Genomic DNA, 16,199 nt, shown 5'->3' with positions numbered 1-16,199 from the left:
TCATCCCCTGGCTAATTGGTCCCCCTGGGTCCGTAAGGGACTGCGTTCCATAGGCCGCTGGCTGGCAGGGTCGTGCCTGGCCCTTGTTATTCTGGAGCAGCGAGGCAGCGAGTGCTCAGCGAGGGCCCTTGCCCTGCTCCCTTTGCTCCGAGCTCCCTTGGGGACAGAAAGGAAGAGGGCTCTCGCTGCTCTCCCCCAGTGCCTCCTACAGAGGGGTGGGAGCAGAGCTCAGGTCCAGGGGCGCTGGGGCGCTGAAGGGAGAATGGTGATGGATTCCCCTCTCCTTCTCCTTCCACCAGACCTCCTCCACCTTCTCCAAGGCAGGTGAATTTGTGCTGCAGCTGGGTCTCTGTGCATACCACCCAGCCAGTGACATCAGTCGGCATGCCAAGGGTGGGATCAATTGGCTGCACAAGCTCCTGCTCCAGAAGAGGGGTAAGAAACCCAGCTGGGCAATGGGACCCCATGGAAACGAGCCTCTGGGAGACTAGCTCCAGCTGGCCATTGGGACGCCTCTAGAACTAAGGCCTCTCTGCTTAGACCCGCTGTAGCGGGAAAGAGGAACCCCAATAGAAACAAGGCCCCTCCTTTGAGACTCCCTCTGCTGGGCAATGGGACCCTACAGAAAGAAGCCCCCTCCTCTGAGACCGACCCCAGCTTAGATGATGACTCCTTCTATCCCCCTCTCTCTGAATTAGGGAGATGAGTGTGAAAGTGCCAGGGAAATTGGCTGCTTTATCTCAGAGCCCGGCTCTGTCCCCCAGCCCAGGGAAATCAGCCCACCCCATATGGGGCAGCCAGCTCGTGAGGGGACAGGAACGGAGCTATTGAGACACATGGAGGGAAAGAGCCCGTCATGAGGGCAGGGGCAGGAACAGGCACCACAGGAGATGGACACAAAGCTTGTAGGGTGTCACCAGTCAGGTAGCCAGGGCCAGATCCTGACTTCAGTGGGTGTGGGGGGTTCTCAGTATTAGACACCCCCATGAACAGGCACCCACTCCCAGAGCACAATGACCGTAAGGGTCACATGATTACTGTGAGGGCTGAAACAAATCCCCCTTCTGGTACTAACCCGCCTGGCATGGACCCTGCGATTCCATTGGGCCGCGGATGCCAGGAGGAGCCTGGCCAGTGTGTACCCAGAAGGAAACAGGCACTGAAAGCGGAAGGCCAAACCTCCCCAATGGGTGTGTCTTTCTCTCCCAGGGCTCAAGACCAGGAAGGCAGCAGACCTGTGGTGCCAGGACGGGCTCCATGACCCCAAGTGCCTGGGATATAGAAATCTGGCCAGGGTGGGAGAGGTAAGGACTCTCCGCCGGTGCATTGCAGCAGCTCAGGTGTGGAGCTGTGTCCCGCTGCAGTGAGTGTGTCATGGACACAGGGCAAGAGCCTGCTCCTTATTTCCACAGAGTATGTGAGGCTCCTGGGAATGTCCGTGGGGTGAGGCGTGGGAATGATCCAGATCTAAAAGACCCCGAACCTCTAGTGGGTGAGCTGCAGGAGCTGTCGCTGCTGGGAGCAGCAGGGGTCCTGGGCTGTCTGTGTGAGCTGGGTTCCAGAGCGCGCAGACACATTCCCAGCATCTCATGGCACCTGCGGTGAATCCTGCTCCATAAGAGCTATTGGAGGCCTCAGTGCCTGCAGCCTCCTACTGAAGGGGGTTCCTGGTCCATGGGACCCCAAAGGTTGGCTGCCCCAGGACTCTTCTCCACCTTGTGAGACACTAGAGGGATTTGGAGCCTGGTTCTGGGCCATTGCAAGGGCTCTGGTTCTTTTGGTTTTAGGTCTTCGGAGAAATATTCACGAAGACCAGAAGAGGATTTCCTCCAGGCGGGCCTGCTGGCCATCCACCACCCCACAACCGCATCAGCCATGCTGGCCTGGTGCTGATGTATTCCATCGTGGGGAAGCCGGCCAGCTGCTAGAGGACGAGGTAACCAAAGAGGGGTCACCTGGGTAGAGACCCCCAGGGCCTTTCACCTCCAGGCCATTGAAAATCGCTCCCATCCCATCCCCATGCGCTGACCAGGGAGCAAGGAGAGGGTGACCCCAGACAGGTGCCATTGGTCAGTGCCAGCTTCTCCCCTGAGCAGCTCAAAGCAGGGCAGCCTGGCTGATGTGGTGGAGTCAGTCAGCAGAGGCTGCATAAGTGCCCCATTCACCAGAGCCACTGCCCATGGCATCACGTTAAGGACATGGGGATCCCTTGGGGAAAGGTGTCCACTTCCTCTCACCCCCCGGCACTACTGCCCAAAGCCTCCCAGCCCTCGGCTGGAGGGGGCGAGGGTGGCTGAGGGGACTCCGGGGAGCGGAGCTGGATTCCCGCTGGGTTGGGAGGTAGAACAGTTCTCGCGGGGGGACTGAGAGGAGTGGGGGCAGGAGTTCATTCCACAATGGTGGGAGAGGGGATGGAAGTCACTAGAGAAGAGACAAGATTTCGTCTCGGGGGTTGGGCGGGGGAATCCGTCCCTCAGATGTGGGGAGGAAATGTTGCTGGCTCGGTGCCGTTAATACCCTTCGTTCTCATGGGTGTCGGAGTCTCTGATTGATCCTTGTTCCCTTGCAACAGGGGGAAATTACAAACAAAATCATGGGACAGCTATTTAATATCAGGCTCATGGGCAAGCTGCCCGACGCCCTGAAGGAGCTGTGCTCCGTGGGGCAGGATTGAAGGCCCCCCCCCCTCGCATGACCAGCTCGGACCCCCTGCCGCAGGTACTGCTCTGTCTCACTGTGCCTGGGGGGAAGGGCTGGGGGGAGCGGCCATAGAGCCCCCCGCAGCACTGAGAGAAACCAAGGCTGAGCACCTCGCTCTGGACACCCTGCCCCACCCGACCCCTGGGGCTGGGCCAGGCCAGATACTGGTTGGGAAGAATCAGGCTGTGGAGCTGGCCCAGAAGTGAGAGCATCCGCAGAGCCAGGGGTTGTGCTCAATAGCCATTGCAGTCTGGGAGGGGTGGCCTGACATGGGGCCCCTCCCCCATCATCACTGCTCAGACCTTCCCATGGCCCCTGTCACCTCTGATGCAGCGAATGTCCGACCATCCCCCACCTGGGGCCCAATCCACCCACCTGGTATCTGAGCCCTTCCCAGCCAGGAATGAAACTCCCCCTGAACACCCTGGGGCAGGGGAGGAGCCTCCCCATCCGGCAGGTGGGAACTGAGACGCAGAGGAAGGGCTGTGGGCCTGGTCACACAATCCTGGGTGTAGATCTGGGAAGTGGACTGGGTCCCGGCCTAGAGCCTTTCCCCCAGGGGCACCTTCACTTCTGCCCTTTATTCTCCCCTCCGGCCAGGGGGTCTGTGCGTGTGAAATGAACAGGGAGGGTGATGGGGTCCTGGCACACAGCCTGGATGGGAGCTCCCCTTGGCTTGGTCCCCAGGCTCAGAGACATCTTTGTCATCCCGCTGTCCTTCTGTTATTGCTAGGAAGGGAGTCCCCCGATAAGGGGTCTCCAGGCTCCAGTAAGTCATCCTCATTCCTGCCCGCATGTACGCCCTGCCCTGCCCTTCCCTGCCCTCCGGTTTCTCGCTGTTGACTCTGGCTGGGCTCTTGACTCCAGTGTCTAGCTATGACTTTGGCATGACCCTTCTTGGCTCCAGATTTGGGTTCTGAACCCCGGCTCTTGCCTTTCTCTAGCCTTGCTCCAGGCCCTCCACCCACCCGCTGCACAGCATTGCCTCCTCCTCCTCCTGATCTTCCCCAACACCTTCAGTTTCAACTACATGGCTTCGACCTCTGCATGGATATGGACATTGGTTCATACTTCTGCCCACCCGGCTTCGACCTCCGGCCTGGACATTGACACTGGCTCCGGTTCTGCCTGCACATACTCAACACCTGGCAGCAGTAGACAGGCCCCATGTAGTGAGGCGGCCTGGCTCCCAGGCGCACCTGAGAGGGATAAGCCAGATCAGCTGCCTCAGTGGGCGGAGCCACCGCCGCCTGTCCCCGCCCCCCGGAAGTCAAGGGGCGGGACAGGAAGTACAAAAGCCCGGGCCCAGCGCTCAGTTGGAGCCCGACCGCGGGAGGAGACAGACGCTGGTGCCCGAGCTCCAGCCGAACCAAGCCTGCCCCAAGCCCGGTACCCAGAGGACACCTGGTCGAACCTGCCCCTAGCCCGGTACCCAGAGGAGGACTGGCCGAGCCTGCCCCGAACCCGGTACCCCGAGGAGGAGTCGAGCCCACCGGTACACCCCTCTCCTGAGGAGCCGATGCTGGTAGGCCCCCCGGCTGAAGCCGCAACGACACAGGCACCAGTGGAGGGGGAGAGTGGAAGTGGCCCGGGGATAGCCGACCCCAGTCTGGCTGCCGCTGACCCTGAGCCTATGTCAGTGTGTTGAGGCCAGGATCCCCACTGACTGCAGCGGATCCCCGCAGCTGCTAGGGCCCCGGGCTGGGACACAGTGGAGTGGGTGGGCCTGTGTCCCCCCTGCCACCCCACTCATGGGTGGCAGTCTCCCCCTCAACCCCACCGCTTGGGCTTAGGAGCCTGGACTTACCTGAACTGCTGCTCAGCCCTGCCTGAGGGTCTGAGCCCTGTACCTGTTGCTGCCCCGCCCTGAGCTAGGGCCTGGGCTTGAGACACTGAACTGCTGCTCAGCCCTGCCTGAGGGTCTGAGCCCTGTACCTGTTGCTGCCCCGCCCTGAGCTAGGGCTTGGGCTTTACAGACTGAACTACTGCTCAGCCCTGCCGGAGGTCTGAGCCCTGCCTCTTGGTGCTGCCCGCCCTGAGCTAGGGCCTGGGCTTTACAGACTGAACTACTGCTCAGCCCTGCCTGAGGGTGTGAGCCCTGCCTCTTGGTTGCTGCCCGCCCTGAGCTAGGGCCTGGGCTTTACAGACTGAACTGCTGCTCAGCCCTGCCCGAGGGTCTGAGCCCTGCCTCTTGGTGCTGCCCCGCCCTGAGCTAGGGCCTGGGCTTTACAGACTGAACTGCTGCTCAGCCCTGCCTGAGGGTCTGAGCCCTGCCTCTTGGTGCTGCCCCACCCTGAGCTAGGGCCTGGGCTTTACAGACTGAACTGCTGCTCAGCCCTGCCCGAGGATCTGAGCCCTGCCTCTTGGTGCTGCCCCGCCCTGAGCTAGGGCCTGGGCTTTACAGACTGAACTGCTGCTCAGCCGTGCCTGACGGTCTGAGCCCTGCCTCTTCGTGCTGCCCCGCCCTGAGCTAGGGCCTGGGCTTTACAGACTGAACTGCTGCTCAGCCCTGCCTGAGGGTCTGAGCCCTGCCTCTTGGTGCTGCCCCGCCCTGAGCTCGGGCCTGGGCTTTACAGACTGAACTGCTGCTCAGCCCTGCCTGAGGGTCTGAGCCCTGCCTCTTGGTGCTGCCCCGCCCTGAGCTAGGGCCTGGGCTTTACAGACTGAACTGCTGCTCAGCCCTGCCCCATGGTCTGAGCCCTGCCTCTTGGTGCTGCTCCGCCCTGAGCTAGGGCCTGGGCTTTACAGACTGAACTGCTGCTCAGCCCTGCCTGAGGGTCTGAGCCCTGCCTCTTGGTGCTGCCCCGCCCTGAGCTAGGGCCTGGGCTTTACAGACTGAACTGCTGCTCAGCCCTGCCTGAGGGTCTGAGCCCTGCCTCTTGGTGCTGCCCCGCCCTGAGCTAGGGCCTGGGCTTTACAGACTGAACTGCTGCTCAGCCCTGCCTGAGGGTCTGAGCCCTGCCTCTTGGTGCTGCCCGCCCTGAGCTAGGGCCTGGGCTTCACAGACTGAACTGCTGCTCAGCCCTGCCTGAGGGTCTGAGCCCTGCCTCTTGGTGCTGCCCGCCCTGAGCTAGGGCCTGGGCTTTACAGACTGAACTGCTGCTCAGCCCTGCCTGAGGGTCTGAGCCCTGCCTCTTGGTGCTGCCCCGCCCTGAGCTAGGGCCTGGGCTTTACAGACTGAACTGCTGCTCAGCCCTGCCCGAGGGTCTGAGCCCTGCCTCTTGGTGCTGCCCCGCCCTGAGCTAGGGCCTGGGCTTTACAGACTGAACTACTGCTCAGCCCTGCCTGAGGGTCTGAGCCCTGCCTCTTGGTGCTGCCCCGCCCTGAGCTAGGGCCTGGGCTTTACAGACTGAACTGCTGCTCAGCCCTGCCTGAGGTCTGAGCCCTGCCTCTTGGTGCTGCCCGCCCTGAGCTAGGGCCTGGGCTTTACAGACTGAACTGCTGCTCAGCCCTGCCTGAGGGTCTGAGCCCTGCCTCTTGGTGCTGCCGCCCTGAGCTAGGGCCTGGGCTTTACAGACTGAACTGCTGCTCAGCCCTGCCTGAGGTCTGAGCCCTGCCTCTTGGTGCTGCCCGCCCTGAGCTAGGGCCTGGGCTTTACAGACTGAACTGCTGCTCAGCCCTGCCTGAGGGTCTGAGCCCTGCCTCTTGGTGCTGCCCGCCCTTAGCTATGGCCTTGGCTTTACAGACTGAACTGCTGCTCAGCCCTGCCTGAGGGTTTGAGCCCTGCCTCTTGGTGCTGCCCGCCCTGAGCTAGGGCCTGGGCTTTACAGACTGAACTGCTGCTCAGCCCTGCCCGAGGGTCTGAGCCCTGCCTCTTGGTGCTGCCACGCCCTGAGCTAGGTCCTGGGCTTTAAAGACTGAACTGCTGCTCAGCCCTGCCTGAGGGTCTGAGCCCTGCCTCTTGGTGCTGCCCGCCTGAGCTAGGGCCTGGGCTTTACAGACTGAACTGCTGCTCAGCCCTGCCCGAGGGTCTGAGCCCTGCCTCTTGGTGCTGCCCCGCCTGAGCTAGGGCCTGGGCTTTACAGACTGAACAGCTGCTCAGCCCTGCCTGAGGGTCTGAGCCCTGCCTCTTGGTGCTGCCCCGCCCTGAGCTAGGGCCTGGGCTTTACAGACTGAACTGCTGCTCAGCCCTGCCTGAGGGTCTGAGCCCTGCCTCTTGGTGCTGGCCCGCCCTGAGCTAGGGCCTGGGCTTTACAGACTGAACTGCTGCTCAGCCCTGCCCGAGGGTCTGAGCCCTGCCTCTTGGTGCTGCCCGCCCTGAGCTAGGGCCTGGGCTTTACAGACTGAACTGCTGCTCAGCCCTGCCTGAGGGTCTGAGCCCTGCCTCTTGGTGCTGCCCGCCCTGAGCTAGGGCCTGGGCTTTACAGACTGAACTGCTGCTCAGCCCTGCCTGAGGTCTGAGCCCTGCCTCTGGGTGCTGCCCCGCCCTGAGCTAGGGCCTGGGCTTTACAGACTGCACTGCTGCTGAGCCCTGCCTGAGGGGCTGAGCCCTGCCTCTGGGTGCTGGCCCGCCCTGAGCTAGGGCCTGGGCTTTACAGACTGAACTGCTGCTCAGCCCTGCCTGAGGGTCTGAGCCCTGCCTCTGGTTGCTGCCCCGCCCTGAGCTAGGGCCTGGGCTTTACAGACTGAACTGCTGCTCAGCCCTGCCCGAGGTCTGAGCCCTGCCTCTTGGTGCTGCCCGCCCTGAGCTAGGGCCTGGGCTTTACAGACTGAACTGCTGCTCAGCCCTGCCTGAGGGTCTGAGCCCTGCCTCTTGGTGCTGCCGCCCTGAGCTAGGGCCTGGGCTTTACAGACTGAACTGCTGCTCAGCCCTGCCTGAGGGTCTGAGCCCTGCCTCTTGGTGCTGCCCCGCCCTGAGCTAGGGCCTGGGCTTTATCGACTCAACTTCTAGTCAAGCCTCCTGGGGTGTGAGGCGGCCTGGTCAAGGCGGCCACATGACTGGAAGCCAGGTGTGTCCCATGACCCCTCTAAGAACTCCTCCCACCACCCTCTACCAATCAGGATGGGTTTCCTCCTGGAAGGACCACCCCAAGAGGAGATTTGACCAATCAGGGTGAGCTCTGGGGTGTGAGGTGACCCATCCCTGGAAGCCAGGTGTGTCTTGTGACCCCTCTAAGAACTCCTCTCACTGCCCTCAACCAATTAGGATCAGTTTTGTCCTGACAGGACCACCCCAAGAGGGGATTCTGACCAATCAGGGCGAGTTCTGGGGCAGGGGGACCCGTCCGGGAGTGGGCGTATGACCCCATTAAGAACTCCTCCCAGGGCCCTCTGCCAATCAGAGTGCAGCACCATCACCTCATAAGTCCCAGCGCTGGACAGACGAGGCCATCTCTCACCAAGGACACATGGTTTAGAAATCGTGGGAAGGCTGCTGAGAGGAAACCTGGACTCCTTCACCACCCCCGTGAGAACTTCGGACTCTGTCTTCACCCCGAGGGTCTTTGACCATCCGCGGAGAAAGCGCTACATCAGCGACAGTGCCGAGGAGGAGGAGGGAGCGACCGAGGGGAGCCCTTTGGCCCAGCCATTGATGGATACGCCGGAACCCGAACCCAAAACCCAACTGCTTGTGAGACACCCCAATGAGCATGGTGGCCTCTCTTTGTCCACCCCCTTAGAGGTGGAATGCGACTGCGGCTCGGGGGAGTCACCGGCGCAACGTGAACACAGGTAAAGGAATGATTAAGTCAGGGTGAAAGTAACTTCCAGGACTTACTGGTACTGCTGGAGTCCTGAGGGTGTGGCCTCTCAAGATTGAAAGGTCCTGGAGCATCGGCTGTGGCTGGGAGCCCCAGGGCCTTTAAATTCCCCGCAGCTCTGGCAGCCGGGTTCGGCGTGGATTTAAAGGGCCGGAGCTCCCATGGCTGTGGGGAGCCTGAGCCTTACCCGGCTGGAGCCAGGAGTTAAAGGGCCTGGAGCTCCTGCCGCTCCAGAGAGCCCTCAGCCCTTTAATTCCCTGCCCCAGCCTGGGTGCTGGAGCTGCGTGCAGGGGAATTAAAGGGCTCGGGGCTCTACGCAGCCATGGGAGCACTGAGCCCATTAAATCCCGGCCCCAGCCCAGCTGCTGGAGCTGTGTGGGGAGAAGGGGGAAGATTTAATGGGCTCTGGGTTCCCAGCAACCGCAGGAGCTCTGAGCTCTTTAATTCCCAGTCCCAGCCCAGCTGCTGGAACTGCGGGTGGGACGGGGGGAGATTTAATGGGCTCTGGGTTCCCAGCAACTGCAGGAGCTCTGAGCCCTTTAATTCCCAGCCCCAGCCCCAGCCCAGCTCCTGGAGCTGCGGGGGGAATTTAAAGAGCTCTGGGCTCCCCGCAGCCGTAGGAGTTCTGAGCCAGAGATGAAAGTAAGCTGGTACGGGCCAGTACAGCATAGTGACAAGAGCCAGTACGCTGTGCTGGACCGCACCAGCTTCCTCAGTGGGGATTTAAAGGGCTCAGAGCTCCGGCAGCTGCGGGGAGCCCAGAGCCCTTTAAATCCCTCCTCCCCTCCCACCGCAGCTCCGGCAGCCGGGCTGGGGCTGGGAATTAAAAAGCTCGGTATTCCCTGCAGCGGCAGGAGCTCTGGGCCCTTCAAATCCCGGCCCCAGCCCGGCAATGCTCTGGCTCCCCGCAACCGTGGCAGCTCCGCGCCCTTTAAATCCACACCCGAATCCGGCTGCCAGAGCTGCGGGGGAATTTAAAGGGCTCTGGGCTCCCTGTAGCCACGGGAGCTCTGAGCCCTTTAATTCGCAGCCCCAGCCTGGCTTCCAGAGCTGCAGGGGGTATTTAAAGGTCTCTTGGATTCCCGCAGCTGCGGGATCTCCGAGCCCTTTAAATCCTGGCCCCAGCCCAGCTGCCAGATCTGCAGGGGGAAATTAAAGGGCTCTGGGCTCCCCGCAGCCGTGGGATCTCTGAAGCAGAGATGAAAATAAGCCATTATGGTCCAGTACGGCATACCAGGAAGAGCCAATATGCCGTGCCGGACCACACCGGCTTCCTCAGCAGGGATTTGAACGGCTCAGAGCTCTGGCGGCTGCAGGGAGCCCAGAGCCCTTTAATTTTCCCCCGCAGCTCTGGCAGCCGGGCTGGGGCCAGATTTAAAGGGCTCGGTGCTCCCCGCAGCCGTGGGAGCTCCGGGCCCTTTAAATCCACACCGGAATCCGGCTGCCGGAGCTGCGGGGGGAATCTAAAGGGCTCGGGGCTCCGCAGCGGCCTGGGCCCTTTAAATCAACCCTGGGCTCAGGGGCAAATTAAAGAGCCTGGGGCAAATTAAAGACCCTGGGGCTCCCATCCACAGCTGGTGTTCCAGGACCTTTAAATCTTGAGAGGCCCCACCTCTTCCGGTTGAGGCCATGCCCCCTCAGGATTCCGGCAGTACCGGTAAGTCCTGGAAGTTACTTTCCCCCCTGCTGTGAGCCCTTTAAATCCCAGCCCCAACCCAGCTGCTGGAGCTGCGTGGAGGGGAATTTAAAGGGCTCTGGGCTCCCTACAGCTGCCGGAGCTCTGAGCCCTTTAAAGCCCTGCTGAGGCTGAGGCGTTGTTAAAGGTCTCCAAGCAGATTCCTGGCTCTTTGGCGGGTCTGGAGGAGGTGTCCTTGTAGCACTGACTAAGCATTGTCAGAAAAGTTGCCCAGGCCTATGGGGGGTGGGGGGGGAACCATTTTACAAAACTGAACTTTACCAACTTTCTCACCCACACCTATGTATTCACTTCAAATACAAAACCTCACAGAACAACCAACCAATAAGCAAAATATATTTACTGGGCTTCATCCATCCATCAGTCACTGATGCTGGTGAATTTTCCCTTTCAGCTGTCTCGTTCCCTTTTCTTCTGAGCTTGTTTTCCCTCTGCTCTAGGGATCTCTCATGTTTCCACCGTACTGTGGAGCAAACAGCATTATTATAAAACACAGGAAACCCTCTTGTAAACTTCAAAACTAAATATTCATTAGGGGTTTTTTTCTGTTTAACAAGTCACAGCTTTAAACCAAATCACCCAGTTCAGGCTGTACGACAAACAGGTTTTGAGTTTATTTCTACCACTTAAAACGTAAAACAAAAAACAACAAACAAACAACAAAAACCTCAAAACCTTTTTAAAATACATCTCAATTTGCAGAATAAAAACCAAACTGCTTTTAAAATCCATTTTAAACCACATTTTGCACAGGAAAAAACCCCTGTTGGTTTGAAACAAACCAAGTACTTTTACACCCTACACCTATGCCTTGCCCAGACCCCTCTCACACACAAATCAGCAGCTTTAGAAACACACCAAACCAAGTTTGCCTCCATATACTTTTCAATAACACCCCTCCCCCCACATGCTTTTAAAACCAGTTGCAAAAAGTTCCCTTTCACTAAGGGATCCAGTGTTGCAGGCACATGCTGGTCCTGTTCCTCCATGTGTGTTTGGGCCTTCAGGTTAAAGAACAAGCAAAATGTTAGTGACTATTACCACCAAATCCCTATACAAACTGTGTAATAACTAAAGGTTTTAAAAACAATATTAAGCACAACTATAGTTAAAATGGTTTTCCCTTGGCCTGGTGGTGAAGTGCAGCTTAAAGTTACTGGGTCCATGCTAAGCAGATCACGCTGCAATGAAGATAGGCACCATTATTTTCCTAAGACAGCCTGGGCAAAGAGAGGCATTATACAATGTATAGTTTCAGAGTTCAAGCCAGCCAGCCGTACCTCTGTCTGCCGTCCAGCAGCCTTTCAAGAAAGTTTCTGTTGAAAAGAACAGTCTCCAACAGACCTGAGGTTTTTAGACCATCTTAGCCCATTGTTTCCAACAGACTTCAGCATAGTAGCTAGCAGCTTAATTTAATTCCCACAGCTCTGAACTAATAGATCCTTAAGGACTTTAGGAACCCGTCCCGCAGCACCCCCTGTGGTGATCTGGGGTGGGGGGACCAAGCTGTCTGCACAACAGGGCTTTTTTTTTCTTTTTTCTTTTTTCTTTTTCTCTGTAAGTTAAAATAAATGTTTCTGTGGGGCCTTCTTGAGTATTGAACAGTCCCCATTTCCAAGCAGGGGGCCCTTTGCAGAGATCAATGAATGTCTTGGGGCTTGAGTTTTTTTTTTTTAAACACGTTTCTTTCATGCTTAAAGTTTGGGGTGGGGGTGTTTTCTAGAAAGAATGACCCAGAGCATTCGACCAACTCCAGGGCCATATTTAATCTGTCCAATAGTGTTCCACCAGCTCCTGGGGTCATATTGAAACTATCCAATAGCATCTGTGAATTCCTGAGGTTTTATTTCATTTCATATTAATCAGAACTCACCATCCAACCACCCACCCACATCAAATTTAACCCTATGGCACCAAGGGTAAGTAATCACAGTCACCCTGGCTATTCAGTGAGGGGGGAGTGGGGTTTAAACCCACTCAGTTCAACAGGATAAGTCAACTCTATTGTACTCAAACACAGGTCTGAACAGCCTGTTTGTTTTACTGTAAGCACATTTCTTAGGATTCCCCCCCCCAACATACATTTCAGCTTTTTGCTGTAAATGGGTCACTTTTACACACACAACCCCCAAGCGCTAGGTTCTCACACACAATTGATTTTTGATTTAAAAGACACACAGCTCCTTGAAACCAAGCCAAGATGCTTCATTAAAACTTTTAGCTCACTTAAGGGCCAAAGGCCTCCAAACAGAAACACAGAGAGTCACAAAGCCCTTTTCAATAGGGTTTGTTTTTTAAATGTACAGCTACCAAGTTTTCTATCGTGTGTTTGTCCCCTCACCTTTCTCTAGCTGAATCCTTTTAGATTTCTTACAAATAGTCTTTTCCTTAAGCAGGGATCTGTAACTTTTTGTGCGGACTAGATGGCCAATATCACGCCGTGTCGTGGAAAAACGCCCCCGCGTTGTATTTGGATCAGAATCGCCCGAGGCCCCTTTATTACGAGCATGCGGGGGGGGGGGGGCACAGCAAACTGGCATCCCCCTGAATAGAGATTTTTCAACAGGTTTTATAGCAAAAAACCCACAGTTCATGATACACACGTCCTTGTTCACATGATTGCCGTAACTGGAGAAATGCTGTGCAAGTGAGTGGAGACCCTGACTGTGTTTTAAAGAAAATGAACCAGAAGGTGCCTGCAATTTTTCCACTCCAGCTGTAAGCAGGTTATTTTCTTTAAAACACAGTCGGGGCTCCACTCAATTGCACAGCATTGATCAAGGTCCCCTCTTGCGCTGAATGTTCTTGGCTTAGGCACAGACATTGCACAGCAGAACCTCCGGCAATAACCGTGTTTCATCATCTTTCCAAACCCAGCTCAGCACATAGGCCCCAGAGCTTGTGGTTTATATCCACTGAAGTCCAAGTCACCCAGTCATGGGCCGTTGGCCTGGCAAATCTATGACACGGCCCTCGCATTCTTCACAAAGCTTTTCCCTCAGGCAGTGCTTAAGGGCAGCATAAACAGCAACACATACAATAGTCCGCGTGACTTTTTTACGCTCACAACGTGGCACTGGCTCAGTTAGTTCTATGCCAAGCCTCCTCCGAAACACCTCATGGCCATCATCCTCAGAGTCCTCTTCAACAATTTGTATCGGCGTTGAGCAAAACCAAGGTGGGCCCGGTTATCTTCGCTGCTTCATGCAACGCTGTCCAGGGTTTCCAGGCCATGTAGGAAGGCATCATTGAGCTGTTGATTTTCATAACAGAAACAGTGTAAGCAGCCCACTGCTTGTTTTTAGATTTACACGACCCCCGGTTCCTTACCCATTAAGAAGCGATCACTTCTTAACCATTCATTAACCTGTGTGACGTCCTTTTTGTTCACCTTCTCCCTGCGTACAGTCATGAAAACCGGTCCTAAGAGCAGGCCCTTTTGGGGAAGAAGAAATGTGGGACTCTGCTACGCCTCTCTTTAGACAATCAGCTCCTGAACAAAGCAATCATTTGAAACCATTACCCTCTGCTGTGAATCCCACAATTGTTGGCTCACAGGAAATCTGCAAAGAGTTTCATCAACCTTCATCTGCAAGGATTTCCAATCTAAGGCTCGTTTGGGCAAGGGACAAATGGAAGACAGATTTCAAAACAGACGATGGACATTTTAATGGTCTGATATGCTAGTTGAGCTAACTAATGGTCCCCTGACCTTGCAGCACTTCATCAGTGATGTATTTGGGGACAGTGTCATCTATGCGGGTGACATACGTCTCTTTTTGGAGAACCCAGAGCAGCACACGCAGCACATCCGAACCTGGAGAGGTTTCGGAAGCATGGTCTCAACGCAGAATTGGAAAAGCGGAACCTCCAGCCAACTCTCCACAGAGTTTTGGGGGTACATCCTCTCCCCAGAAGATGTTACAATTGATCCAAATAAGGTGGAAGCCATTCATAAATGGGGCGAAGTTGGAAGCCCTCAAGAAGTGCAGCGCTTCCTAGACTTCCTCGTCCTGTGAAATCGAGACGTGCTGGCTCTCAGCGATGCTTAGACGGAAAACCACGCACCCCACACAGAGGTTGGAACCATCCACTCCCAGGTTGTCCTGAGGAGCCATGATTTCTCCAGGAGCTGGGTAAAGGGCACCGGGATCAGTCTGTCAAAGGTAGGGGAGGATCGTGTGAGGAGAGGGTCTAAGAGAGGAGGAGCGTGGGCTAGGCTCTGTATTTGGGCTTGGCAGGGATCGAGAGAAGGGAGAGGGCTGTTAGGGGACAATGCGAGGTGGGAGGGGGGTCGGAGATGGGGGCAAGGCCTGAAAAGTTCAGCTGCTTTAGATCAACTGTGCCAGAGAATCACTGGTTGAAGTGACTGAAAGCTCTGAGCTGGGGCTGGCCAAAATCCTCCTCCTCAGATGGGAACATCCCAAAAGTCTGCAGAAGCTCAGCCTCTGAGGTGAACGTTGTGGCCCAAACCTCTCTCTGCTCTGTACCTCACAGGATTCCAGCCGGCTGTTCCAATCCAGGAGGAAAACTGCCACCGAAGTCTCCCAGCACCTGGGCAGTGAAGTGCCACTTAACCCCGCTGTGATGCACAGACCTTGCCCTGGCTGTCTACACAGGGCTGAATTTCACCCCTTCTGAGTGTAAGGAAATAATTGGCTGAAGGCCTTTTTCTTTCTGGATGTCTGTCTAGTCGGAAAGAACCATGGGGATTTTTAACCTGTTTCGCTCCCATGCCTGGTGCTTTAATGATGCAGAGAAGGGCTGATGCATTGGTTGATTTCCCCACCTTTTAATCTACTCTCTTTTAACAGGTATTCTAAGCCCCCCCCACCCCCGTGCATCATATGGGCATTCTTGGGGGCGCAGATTACATCAGACCTGCACCTGAATAAATAATAGGGACTGAAATATGCAGACACTAAAGTTCTGCAGCCAAATTCTCAGGAACCTTCCTCTTCAATATAGGATCAGGATTTTGTTTTGAATTGTTTTATTTTATTAAAAAGTGCTGAGCAGATGCTACACTGTAAGAAATGGAAACAGAAGCAAAAACTGAAAGACTGTTACTAAAACCAATGAACAGCTGCAGAGAGTGGAGACCCGGCAAAGCAGACAAATGAATACTGTGAGTAAATAACCTGAAAGCAAATGAGGAAGAAAACCTCCTCTGGGTAATTGTGGCTCTTGGGACCAAAATCAGGTTCCTGGTACGTAGCCTGGCTGAGATCATCCCTTTGCCCTGGATCCCAGACCTGGGATTCAAATGTCATTCTCTGTGTGGTGTCCTTATTTTATTCCTAGGAAAGGGATCCCCAAAGGAGGTGCAAGGATCCGGGACTCTAGTGTCTGCCAGAAGCTTCAGCCACCTTCACAGGTAGAAGTCACTGGCTTTCCTACAATGCCACTAGTGCTCTTCTTGATCTCCAGATCTGCTCCCTCCAGCAGGACAGAGACACCCCTTAACTCCCCGAGTCCTGATTTCCTGCCATTCAAGGGGCTGAGGGTTTGCATTGCCTCCACCCCAACCATCCGAGACTTTTCCTATGGGAATCTCCCTAGAGCAGGGAAGAAATCTGTTCTTCCATTAGAACCAGTCTGCTCAGTAAATCCACCCACATTGACCTCATCTCAGCTGCTTTGTTTATCCGAGATTAGTGGTATCTTTGGAAAACCCTTAGGGTGTCGGGGTGTGAGGTGGGGCAGGGGATGCAGGAGCTCCAGCAGATTCCCCTCAAGAACACCACCCTGTCTTTCTCTGCTCAGGTTAGAGCTCGTCCATTGCGGAGGTGAAGACCGGATGGGAGCTGCTGGATTGACCTTGATGTGCCATGTCCTTGTGTGGATGAAGGACCTACATCTCAGGGGTGGCCAGCAGCAGATATAACACCTGTGTCCAGGAATGGGCTAAATAACCTACATTGAGAGGTAAGTAAAATCATGGCCACATGTAGACATCACGGGAATTGGTGGGGATTGACCCAGGGTCCTTCAGCACAAGCCCCTCTCATTCACTGTCAACAAATCCAGCTCCACCCACTAGACCACACCCCATTCCAGAGCCCCAGATCCCAGGAGCCCTGATTCTCAGACCCAGGGCT

General features: G+C 56.2%; 1 protein-coding gene and 1 long non-coding RNA gene across 4 annotated transcripts in view; one reads left to right on the top strand and one right to left on the bottom strand.

Moving 5' to 3' along the window:
• The window catches only part of LOC120394448 (C-type lectin domain family 2 member B-like), a 1,239,960-nt gene that overhangs the window by 550,478 nt on the left and 673,283 nt on the right, over positions 1–16,199 (bottom strand). The gene's annotated exons all lie outside the window — the stretch shown is intronic.
• LOC120394475 lies at positions 1,907–4,563 on the top strand. Its single transcript, XR_005592301.1, has 3 exons — positions 1,907–1,936; positions 2,573–2,718; positions 3,645–4,563. It is a non-coding gene; the product is annotated as an uncharacterized LOC120394475 (long non-coding RNA).

This window comes from Mauremys reevesii, unplaced genomic scaffold, assembly GCF_016161935.1.
Source record: "Mauremys reevesii isolate NIE-2019 unplaced genomic scaffold, ASM1616193v1 Contig6, whole genome shotgun sequence".
Lineage (NCBI taxonomy): Eukaryota > Metazoa > Chordata > Testudines > Geoemydidae > Mauremys > Mauremys reevesii.
This window is presented reverse-complemented; position numbering and strand designations above follow the sequence as displayed.